A 12,482-nucleotide genomic window follows, 5' to 3' on the forward strand; every position below is an offset into this window, starting at 1 on the left:
CATTACTCTTGGATGCGCTAAGTGGACAGCATTTCACCTTTTGAAAAACATATTTCTTTTTTCTGATTAGATGATATTTTAGATACTGTTAATTCCCTGTGGTACGTGCCATCACATTGACATCATGATTCATTCCTACTGTTGACATAGATGGTTACGATCGGGATGGCCAAATCTTCCGGTCTCATTTTTATAGGACAAGCACAGAATAGTTTTGGAGGCTATGTCAAAATCATATGTCTTTGGCATGCAATGTATTTTGGATTTAATTTTAAATATAATTTATATAGCTTTCTTTTATTTACTTATCCCACTGCAAACACTCAAGTCTCCAGCTGTTTCTGTTCTGGGAGGCTTGGATAGGCTGTTTGTTTAAGGTCATTGTGTTAGTGTGTGATGGTGGGAGTCGGTTTCTGTTGACCACTCAAAAACATGTAACTTTTCCCCAAATAAACCCTAGTGTTGTATATGTATCCACTTTCCTCTATCCGGTCATGCACTTTATCAACAGCCTCAGCTTGAGCCAAAGGGATGAGTCACTATTGCTTGAGGTATGGACATGTGATGCAATTCTGGCCAAGGACACAAGCACTGTTATTCTCATTTCCCTGAACAAGTGACAGGGCTCAGAGGGAGTCCAAGTTCCTAACCTCAGAGCCAACCACTGCCTTTCTTCTGCACAGAGAGGACCCATGGAGATGATACTTTTTTTTAATCATGATTGGATAGTTACTTACCATTTGTGGTGCTATCTTTTGCTGCATAACAAAAACTTTGTCACTAGCAATAACAAATATCTGTTATCTTATCCGGTTTCTGAGGGCCAGGAACCCAGGAGCAGTGCACTGGTGGCCTTGACTCAGGGTTTCTCATAAGGATGTAGTCAAATTGGGCCCAATACCAAGTTTATTTTTTTGTAAACCAATAGGGCAAATAAAGAAGATACAGGGATTACAGTTAAAAGTTCTCTTAAATTTTCTCTAAGTTGTTATGAAATGTCATAAATATCCAGATTATAATCGGTGATAAGGAAAAAGAGATTAGTTATTAAAGATTTCTGTATTTGGCATTTATCATACTATATTGCAATTATTTATACAATATATAATAGATGATACTATTGTATGATAATGATGACTCTCCTTTTAGACCAAGGGTCCTCAACACTGGCCACAAATTAAAATAAATTGGGAGCTTTAAAAAATATTAACTCATATTAACCCGTAATACATGGGCTCTACTCTTATCTGATTGAATCAGAACCTTTAGGTATGAGTCTCAAGGGTCATTAGTTTTAACAGTTTGTCAGGATACTTGTATACTTAGCATTGAGAACAGCTCTTCTCTTAATAAACATTTACCCCTTTGTTTGTGTCACCTACATTTTTGGGAATGAAAGGAAAACTATGGATAATTCTTCTTAGAAAACTTGATCTGTACATTCACAAAAATATTTTGTATGACTTCAGGGGGTCTGGCATCCCTGATTTAGACTGTGAGTCCCTCAGTGGTAAGAACTGTGTGTGCGTGTTTTAAATCTTTGTGTATTTTTGATATGAACTTCTCACTGCTTTTATGTACCTCCACTTCAAGAAGTGAGAATTTGAGTCCTGATATAAGAATAGACATATAGACCAATGGAGTGGGCTTGAGAGTCTGGAGATAATTCTATACACCTATGGCCAATTAATTTTGACAAGAGGGCCCAGACAATTAAGTGGGGGAAAGAATAGACTCCTCAAGAAATGGTACTGGGACAACTAGATATACACCCTCCCTCACACCATATACAAAAGTTAATGCAAAATGTAACTACTACTTAATAGATGAATTAGAACTACAAAACTCTTAGAAGAAAATATAAGGCTAAATCTTTGTGATCTAGGATTTGGCAATGTATTTTTAGATATTATATCAAAAGCAGCAACAGAAAAAGTAGATATATTTGCTTCACCAAAATTTAAAACTTTTGTTTATCAAGGGACACTATTAAGAAAGTAATGAGACAATTTATACAATGGGAGAAATATATTTGCAAATCTTATGTCAGATAAAGCTCTAATATTCAGACTACATAAAATCCTTACAATTCAACAATAAAAGACCAAAAAAATCCAATTAAAACATGTACAAAGCACTTAAATAAACATTTCTCCAAAGAAGAGAGACAATTGGCCAACAAACACCTGAAAAGATGCTCAACATCATTAGAAATTAGGGAAATGAAACTCAATATCACAAAAAGATATCATTTCACGACCAATAGGATGGCTATACTTTCTGTAAAAAAACCCCTACATAAATGAAGAATAACAAGTGTTTACAAAGATGTGGAGAAATCAGAACACTCTTACGTTGCTGATGGCAATGTAAAAGGGTATGGCCCCCGTGGCAAACAGTTTGTAATTCCTCAAGAAGTTAAACATAGAATTGACATATGATCCATCAACTCCACTCCTGGGTAAATATCCCAGAGGATCTAGAACAGGTACTCATATACTTGTACATGAATGTTTATAGAAGCACTATTTACAATAGCTAAACGGAAACAACTCAAATGTCCACCCACTGACACTGAATAAACAAATGTGAGATGTATGTACAACAGAATTACTCAGTCAAAATAAGGAATGGAGTATTGATACATGCCACAGTGTCTGTGAACCTCAGGAACGTTATGCAAGTCAAAGAAGCCAGACACAACAGGCCGTATATTGTATCACCCCATTTATGTGAAATGTCAGGAATAGGTAAATCCATTGAGACAGAAGGAAGATTGGTGTTTGCTAGCTGGCTGGGAGTGGTGGGAATAGAGACAGCAACTACTACTTAGTTACAGAGTTCCTTTGGGGATTATAAAATGTTTTAAAATTAGATAGAGGTTGTGATTGTACAGCATTATGAATGTATAAAATGCCACTGAATTGTACCCCTTAAAAAGATTATTTTTTGTTGTATGAATTTCACTTCAATTAAAAAGATAACCGAGGCTGTCCCAGGCAAACTGGGGCAAGTTTGGCCACCCTATTCCTCACGTGTGGGTCACTTTGTATGCAAAACAACTGGATCTGAGTTATTTCTTGAAACTACTTTAAACACAAGGACACACTACGTGTTCAGTAAATATTAGCTACTATTAAAAATAGAAGTGGGCATTGGAGGCAGTTTATGAAAACCTGATGCAGCCTTCACTCTGTCTCCTGAGCCCCAGCGCAATTTCTGACACCGATACACCTTGCAAATTGACCTGACTGGGAAGCCTCATTCTCTGAAGATATTCCATAATGAACTATATTCTCAATGCTTCAGATCTCTGACAATTGACTGACATATGCATCAGGGGACAACGAAGTTTGGGCAATAACTATTACCCTATATACTACTTCATATAAAACATTGAAATTTCAGGGTAATGAAATAACCGATACAGCACAAAAAGCCATGGTTAGCATTCTATGAGTAATCTTGTACAATTAGTAATTTTTCTTCTAGTCCAGAACTTTCAGTAAATCCATATGTAACCTATAGGAGTCTCCTCTAATAGCACAGACGTCCAAGGAAAATGGGGATAATGTCATCGCTAAAATAATAGACTTTATTCCAAATAAGGCAGTGATACCTTTCCGTATCATGAGTTTGTTTTGATGCTCGCAGGCTCTTAAAGTAGGCCCGGATTTATGAACAAGAGCAATGCCACTTATTAATCTGTTAGAGAAAGCATTTTATGGGGAGGAAACTGTGCTACTATTTTTAGACCTCTTATTTTTAGTACCACTGCGTGCAACAACACATTCCTGTGTACTAAATTAATGAGCCTTCCACACATGTTCACTACTTTCTTCTGAGAAGCTCAAAATGTGTTTTGCATTAAGTGAGACTCATACTTCTCACATAGTTACTGAAACACCAGGTTGAGAGGGATAATTACAGTAGTTTTGTAGTCTTCATTTTATAAAAAAGATATTAAATGGGTCAAATAGGGTCATCTACAAATAGGGTTATTTGTAGATGAATTTCTTTGCCACCTCTGATGCCACCATCCAGTGTCAGTCCATTAAAAGAGCACTAAATGGAACTCTTGGCCTCAATCATCCTATCCTTCCCCGCCAATTCGATTTCCAGTCTCCGGTCTTATTCATGTCAGTGCGTGCCCCCACTGGCCACCCAAGTCCTCAGGGTTGGAACCTGGGAGTCATTGTTGATTCTTCCTTTTTCTTGCATCCCCACACCCACTCCATCAACAAGTTGTATATCTTCGCTTCTTTCCATCTCCTCTGCCCCATCTTAGTCCCAGCTGCCTGATTCTTGAACTAAGACTCCTGCAATAGCCCCTCCCCGTTTTCCCTTGGTGTCCCGAGGTCCATTCTCTGTAAGTCAGCCACGCCTACCTTTGCAGCGAGGAGCCAGTACTGGGGTGTCTGCTCAAAGCCTTTGTTGCCCCTCAGACTCTCCCCTGAAGGGCAGGTTGTGCTGGTTGTTTTCCCCCAGTAAATGCTTCCCTGACTTCCCACAGCCAACTCCTCCTCATTTGGCTTTGAGTATTCTATCTAAAGTGGGTCTCAACCCGCAACATACACAACACCATGATTGTCTTTCTGCCCTCATTTGTTTCTGTCATAACATTTCCAATTTTATTATTGTTTGTTTATGTGTTTGCTTTCCTGCCTTTAGAATGAAAGTTTCTAATAGCTGGGCCGCACCTCTCTGACTGAGGTGTCTCCAAATGGAAAAATAGCCAGTGAGCACGGTCAAGTGCAGGGCCCTCCCACTGCCATTGCCAGGGCCCCACAACCCCAGTCTGCCAACCTCTGAGGACTCAGCAGAAGCAGGGAGAATGGCTGACAGAGATTAACTGCTCTGATCTATTTGCTGTAAAGATAATATTCTTTTATTTAACTTCCTTCCCCACAAAATATATATTTGTATAGGAAAGATGAGGGTAGGGAAGAAGAGTATGGAAGAGTTACATATTGTCTCTCCTAATCTGTGAAATATAGAAATGAGAAGGTGAAAATGTTTGTAGAAAATATGAAAATTAAATGTTTGGAGAGGCAGGTCCAAATTCTGGAAGCAAAATATATTTTCTAGGAGTCACTTTGATTGCCATAGAGCCAGTGTGCAGAAAATGGATCTAAAAAAAGACCCATCAGGCTTAACAATTTGGAAAAAAGATCCTTTACACAGTTTTTCATAAAGTTTTCCCCTAAGTAAGTAGCTGCAATAAAACTTCTCTTTTGAATATATGTGTAACTTCACTATGATACCTTAGAATTATCTTTATTTACTTAATACCGAAAGTGGCAAGGTGTATACTAGCTGTGGAATCTTCCTGCTGGCACAGTTTTCATAACATTTTGTCTACCATCTGGAAAACAGGACTGACCTTCATTTTCTAGTTAGAAGCTAATTTTACCTGGGTGATGTGAGCTATCTGTGAATTCGTTTACTAACCACGTACTATATACATTTACCACTATGGACTGATTTGCCCACTGTCTTCTGCCGTTCTCAGTCCCTCCCTCCCTCCCTTGGAAGAGTGGCCGGCATTTTGTATGAAGTGTGCTGGAATAGGCGTGAAATTTAAACTTAGATCAGCTTGTTTTTTATTTTCTCTCTCAGCTCTTTCACCCTTGTTACTCTTTCCCATATGTGGATCATCTCTTCTCTCTGTAATGTGCCTCATGATTGAGACAGTTTCTTTCTGTTAAAGTTTTGTTTTTATTGTTGACACTGTTACACACGTCCCCTATTTGCCCCCTGCCCCATTTGCCCCCCTTCACCCCTTCCTGCTCATCCCCCCCAGCCCAGCCCCCACCACACTGTTGTCTGTGTCCAAGGTCTACGCATGTATGCACGTATGTTCTCTGGCTAATCTCTTCCAGCTTCCCCCATGCCTCTGAGATCTGTCAGTCTGCTCCGTGCATCCACGCCTTTGGTCCTATTTCGTTCATCAGTTTGTTCTGTTCATTAGATCAGAGAGTTTCTTAAATACCTTTGGTCCCATTAAAAAGATGTATCTTTTAAATTACTTTCCAAAGGAGAACATGTTTCCAGAAAACTTGTGCATATAACATGCCCGGTTTTATTCAAGGGATGAATTTGTAGAAATGGCAGGGGCACTTCTCTGTGGGTTCTTTGGAGGACAGCTCCAAGGAGATGCTCTCCAGGCAATCAGCATGAATGATCTCTTTTTGCTGGTTGGTCCTCGAGCACGGTGTAGTATTTATGAAGGTCAAAGTACCTTCCAAAATTAGTAAGTGCTTTACTCTCTGATTCCTAAGTCATTTTCTTGAAGAATCCTTGTGGTCTGCACGCCCCCCTCACCACCTTTTTTGGATGTAAGTATCACTTGCATTCTTTCTGTTGTGCCTTACAGGTTAAAACTCTTCACCATAACAAAATAAATGGTAGAAAGAAAGCCATAGCAGAGTAAAGAATACATGTTTTAGAATCCACTCATTTTAGGAAAATCAGGTAGAATACTTTTTGGCAGGGGGCCTTTTGCAATATGGTGCACTAATGTCTTTTAGCCAGGAATACATGTATAGTATAGTACAATGTGTTGGCTAGAGACACTGGATCTCACTGCCTGAGAAGGTACCACACCTAGAGCATGGATGGGGTGGGGAAGAATGTACAGATATAGATATAGACAAAGATATAGATATAGGTTACTTTTCAAAGGAAAATATTTCAGAGATTTATAGAAATTTCATAAGTCACATTATCTGCAGTATTATCAAACTGGGTCTGTATATATTACTCTGGATATGAGTTTCCAGAAAGTGCTTAGGTGAATGCCCAACAAATTTTAATTAGGTTTGGGTTTCATTTCTCTTTTGCAATAAAGTTAGTTGACGATGTTGTTATTTCCAATTTACTACTGAGAAAACAATATGAGATACATTATCTAAGGAATTTCACTGGACTTTACTGCCTCTCAGGGTTCAGTAAAACTTGGATATTTGGACAATAAGACAATTATATACAAGTTGAATTTACATTGGCATGTTGTACCTCACAAATCACCTATACACTGCCTACTTACTGCTGTGTGCTGACTTTTAATTAAAATCCTAAAGCAGAACCAGCAAAGTGTGTTATCATTATTATTCATGATCCATTGTTGGCTAAGGTCTTTATAAGAAATGTGTGACCCAAAATTATACATTGTGAATATTTATGGAACCATCCAGTAAAGAAACTGAGATTTAAAAAAATCTAAGCAAGCTATACTTCAAGAGGAAAAATCTAGTTTGTAACATGTAAGTGTATTAGATAACCTATTATAATTTTTAAATGAATGAATTTGTTAAAACATAAATTGGCTATAAAATGTCATAAAATACAGCATATTAAAATACTTTTTTTTGGAAATCTTGCCAGAAATTTAAAATGAATTAATATATTTCTTTTAACAGAGAACTCCTGCGGGCGGAAAAGAAGTTAGAATTGACTTGAAAATTCCCATTATGCTTTATTCTCTGGTGGAATTTTCAGACCCTGATGGGGTTTGTTTCATAATCAGCTTTGGCGTTCAATGGCCTCTTTTATTATAAAACAGAGAATTCTTGCTCAACACACTCTTGTTTCCTTTTTTTTTTACTGGCCTCAGTTTCTGGAGTCACACACACACATTTAAACAATGGTCGAGTCATGCTGCAACAGGCACAGGAAACAAATGAACAACTGCAGCAAGAAATTGCTAAGCTTGGGTCTGAAATCCCAGTACTGGAGAAAAACCCGAGACCAATAATGTTCAAAAGTATGAGTTGATAGAAAATTTAAAATAAGTCTACTGCATTTCATACCTGCTATTTTACTCTTCCTCTTCACAGAATATGTGAATGGTTGGTGTTATGGAAATCAGTACAGAACAATTACTTGCCATTTCTAATTATGTAATATTTGCAAAGTGTCCAGATGCAACTGTGTCATACATTGTTTTTTGATTACTAGGCTATAAAATAATTAGAGGGAGAGAGGAAATCTAATTAATTCAATGGAATGACTATCTGACTTCAATTTGTTTTACAATTGACCCAATAGGTAGTAGGTAGAACTCTGTAAACTCATTATCCTTGAAGTCTCAAATCCCACTGAAAATATGTTGCTCCTTTTGTATTTACTTTACAGCCCAAACATCTTCATGTTCTTCCACATACTATGTTAATTTCTCCAAGATTACCCTGTTGTACTTTTTTTCAGCAACCCCCCCAAAATGTTTTCCCTGAAATAACAAAATGGGAGACTTTTTATGATCATAAGCTAAGATTTACCAAACATATGAAGGTGATATATGTTGTCACCAAATATTACTACAAACTTTTAAAATAAATAATTATTACACAGTAAGAATAATTATTTTGCACAGAAAAGAAATCATCAGTAAAATAAGAAGGTAACCTACTAAATATTTACAATTCATAAATATTTGCAGAATCATGTATCTGATAAGGGGTTAATATGCAAAATATATAAAGAACCCATACTGATCAATAGCAAAAAAATCCAAAAAAATAAACAAAAAACAGCAAAAAAAAATCTGGATGGCCAGAAAGTCTGAATAGATATTTATCTAAAGAAAGCACACAAAAGAACAACAGGTACATGAAGAAGGGCTCAACATCACCAATCATCAGGGAGATGCAAATTAAAACCACGATGAGATATCAGCTCACACCTGTTTGAGTGACTATTATCAAACACACAGGAAGTAAGAGTTGGTGACGATGTGGAGAAAAGAGAACCTTTGTGTACTGGTGGTGAGAATGTAAATTGGGGCAGCCACTATGAAAATCAGCGTGGAGCTTCCTCAAAACATTGCATGGAGAAGCTCTCTAGGCTTCAATTTTCTTATCTCTAGTTGAGACTAATAATAACTACCCTTTAGGATTTCTGAATAGATTTAATTAGGTAATCTGTTTAGCATATTCATCATTTTATACATGCTCATTTATTAGTGGTATTATAATTACAAAGTGAATGGCTAAACCAGAAATCATGTATAGAGATACTTCAGTTTTATTAAAACAAAGTAAAAATTAAACTCTAGGGAAGGTAAAATTTAATCCAATCAGATCTCAGACCTAGAAACAGTAGGACAAATGAGCTGGTCCCACAGCACCAGGGCTAACCCCCCACAAGGAGAGACAAGGGTACAGAATGTCCTCACCTTCTCCATCTGTCCCCAAATCGTTATTAATCGAAGTTGGCCATTTGTTTCAACATTTACCGCTTGTTTTAAAAAGGCAAATGTGTTTTAATTCAATATTTTGCTTCCTATCCAAGTGTCATCAGTGGTAGTCCAACCTGCTACATCAGCTTCGGGTTAATTTGCTGCATTTTCTTTGTCCCTGTTCATCATTGTTTTAAAAAGTAGTTGTTCACGTGATTGACAGGACAGGTGGGCCAGTTCTTCACAGCTTCAGTGGGCAAACCTGACCAAGGTTACTCACATCCGGGCAGTCATCTTCATAGACAGGGCTGAAATATTTCAACTTCTAGTTCTGTACTTCACCCCACTGTTTTCCAGCTCGTGATCTATTTTTGTCTGGGTAGTTTAAATACAGCATTGTGTTAGTGACAGGATGAATGGCCGCCGCAGGGAATGGGGACCCTGGCTTCTCAGGGACAGCCTGTGCGTGCCCCTTCTCCAGGGGGCTTCCCCACTTACCAGGGCAGTGAAGACAAGTGGATACGTGTCCCCTTGGTGCTGCCACCTCTTCAAAAACATCAGTGAAGTATGAATCAAGGTTCCCATTTCTGGAGAAATTGCAAGAACTCTTCAGCCCAGAGGATAGGTACAATTCAAGAAGAATACATTTGCAAAACCCTTTCTTTCAAGAGTCACTTTACATTAAGATACCCAGAAAAACATAGCTGGGGTGACGGGAAAATGAAACAAAACAAAATAAAAGCACCTGCCACTCTGGCAAAATTTTGGATATATCTCTAATTATACAACTTGTTCTGAAATAAAGCTATTATTCTCCCCAGGTAACAAATACAGATATAAATGCCCAAGGAGCGAAATCTTTTTCTCTGAATTTATAGATTGCCATGTTTCCAAGAATGCTGGTTTCGTGAAGGTGTCAGCGGGCATACTTAGAGCCATCACGCACACAACAATTGAAAGGGTGTGCTGTGTGCTCTTTTGAGCTTGGGGCAGGATGCTCATCTAGGCCCCAAGTGAGGCTTCTGACATTCTCTTCGGCTGTTAAAGATAAAACACTTAACCATGTGTGATGGCTCACTTCTGCTTCAGCATCTTCATGCACAGAACGCCTTTAGCCCTCTTTTCTGAGGTCATTAGAGAATGTTGACTACTTCTGACCACAACTGCAAACAATTGGGCATAATAAGTCTTCATTGTCTAAAGAGAGTGACTCCTCTCAGAAAAAGCAATATTCTAATAAAAATAGATACTCTTAAAAAGAGACAAGTCAGAGTACTGATTTCCATTGTAATTCTTGTTGTGTTCAACAAAGCAAATAATTCTAAAAGTAATTAGGGCACACCACTTCTTTGAGGTTTCCTCAATACTTCCTTGTAAAATAATGGCTTAGTATATAATTAAAGTCTATTGAAATTAAATATGAATCTGAACTTGTTTTATTCTAGAGAAAGTAGAGAGGAATCACTTCATATTGATAGGCCCATCAGGAAAGAATATCTCAGTAAGATTTGTTGTAACTTTCCCAAAGGATCTACTTTAGACTCACCAATGGAATATGTGAAGGAATGGCCCAATTCTTTTTTTTAATTGAGATATAATTAACATAGAACATTGTATTAGTTTCAGGTGTATGGACTTGCTCAGTTCTGATAGAGACAGTCAGTTGACTATGGTCCTGGTCTTTTTTTTTTTTTTGGCCCCGTCACCTCAGCAGATGATGTCACCTTGTTGTTGTTACTTCTCTATTAGACCAATGTCTATCAGGTTTCTAGATAAAAATACGTTTCCAGAGGATATGCCTTCTTCTGGTAGAGGGATATGTTAGTTACTAGTGTCAAATATCAGAGAGTTGCTATGTTAAGAAGATGTGAGAATCTGTCTGCATAGCTAAAGAAAGCATCAGCAAAATGAAAGGGGACCAACCATATGGGAAAATATATTTGCCAATGATACCTCAGACAAGGGTTTGGTCTCCAGAATACATAAAGAACTCAGACAACTCTACACCAGGAAGACAAACAATCCAACTAAAAAATAGGCAAAGGACCTGAACAGACACTTCTCCAAGGAGGACATACAGAGGACCCAGAGACATGTGAAAAAACACTCAGCATCACTAGCCATCAGAGAGATGGAAATTAAACTACAATGAGATATCACTTCACATCAGTTAGCACGGCCATCATAAACAAATCAACAAGCAACAAATGCTGGTGAGGTTGTGAAGAAAAGGGAACCCTAGTGCACTGTTGGTGAGAATGCAGACTGGTGCAGTCACTGTGAAAAACAGTATGGAATTTCCTCAGAAAACTAAAAATGTAACTGCCTTTTGACCTGGCAATTCCACTGCTGGGATTGTACAACTGAGAATCCTGAATCTCCAATTCAAAAGAACCTATGCACCCCAATGTTCATAGCAGCGTTATTTACAATAGGCAAGTGCTGGAAATAGCCTAAGTTCCCATCAGTAAATGAGTGGATCAAAAAACTATGGCACATTTAGACAATGAAATACTACGCAGTAGAAAGAAAAAAGGGACTCCCTACCCTTCGTGACAGCATGGATGGAACTGGAGAGCATTATGCTAAGTGAAATAAGCCAGGCAGTTAAAGACAAATACATATGATCTCACCTATAAGTGGATCATATTGACAAAACAAACAAGGGAGCAAAATAGAACCAGAGATACGGAAAAAAAGAACGAACTGACAGTAACCAGAGGGGAGGGCAAAGAGGGACAATGGGGGAAAGAAGAAGGGTCAAGTCCAGGAGCATGTATAAAGAACCCATGGATAAAGACAATGGGGTGAGGATTGAAGGTGGAGGTGGAGGGTTATGTAGGGCAGGGGAGAGTAATGGGGGGAAGATGTAATTGGACAACAATAAAAAAATCTTTAAGTGGAAAAAAAAGATGAGAGAATCCAAATGGCAGGTGGTGGTTGAGTTTTTGGTGCTTTCTGTGATGCTGAGCAGATGGCTGGGCACGTGCCATCATCCCTCCCCATTCATTACTAGTAGACTCTTCCTCACTCTAGGATGTGGTGGTGGAGGGCCAGTAACAGCCTTGGTACCTGGAGTTTGTTAGAAGTGCAAAACCTCAGATGCCACCCTAGGTCTACTGAATAAGAATCTGCACTTAGTAAGATCTGCTGCTGACTTATAAGCACATGAGAGGTGCTTCTGTATGATATCAAAAATTCATTCAATTGGCCTTTCCTCACCCCCCCTTTGCCCTCTTACCCATTCAAAATAGTCTTTGGTATTCAATTTAATGACATAACAGATAGGACTTAAATGTGGATT

General features: G+C 38.2%; 1 long non-coding RNA gene across 3 annotated transcripts in view; it reads left to right on the forward strand.

Annotated features, from left to right (window-relative positions):
* LOC118978386 (uncharacterized) overlaps positions 1-12,482 on the forward strand; it is a 97,978-nt gene that overhangs the window by 63,359 nt on the left and 22,137 nt on the right. Inside the window, exon 3 of one of the 3 annotated variants that reach the window (XR_005064700.1) lies at positions 9,660-9,940. The exons of 1 other annotated variant lie outside the window; for it this stretch is intronic. This is a non-coding gene — a long non-coding RNA (uncharacterized LOC118978386). Of the gene's footprint in view, positions 1-7,615; positions 7,762-9,659; positions 9,941-12,482 lie in introns of those variants that run through there. One more of the 3 variants, XR_005064701.1, reaches the window with a different exon arrangement.

The sequence above is a fragment of the Sturnira hondurensis genome, unplaced genomic scaffold (genome assembly GCF_014824575.4).
Source record: "Sturnira hondurensis isolate 20B ecotype Veracruz unplaced genomic scaffold, ASM1482457v3 Scaffold0021795, whole genome shotgun sequence".
Taxonomy (NCBI): Eukaryota; Metazoa; Chordata; class Mammalia; order Chiroptera; family Phyllostomidae; genus Sturnira; species Sturnira hondurensis.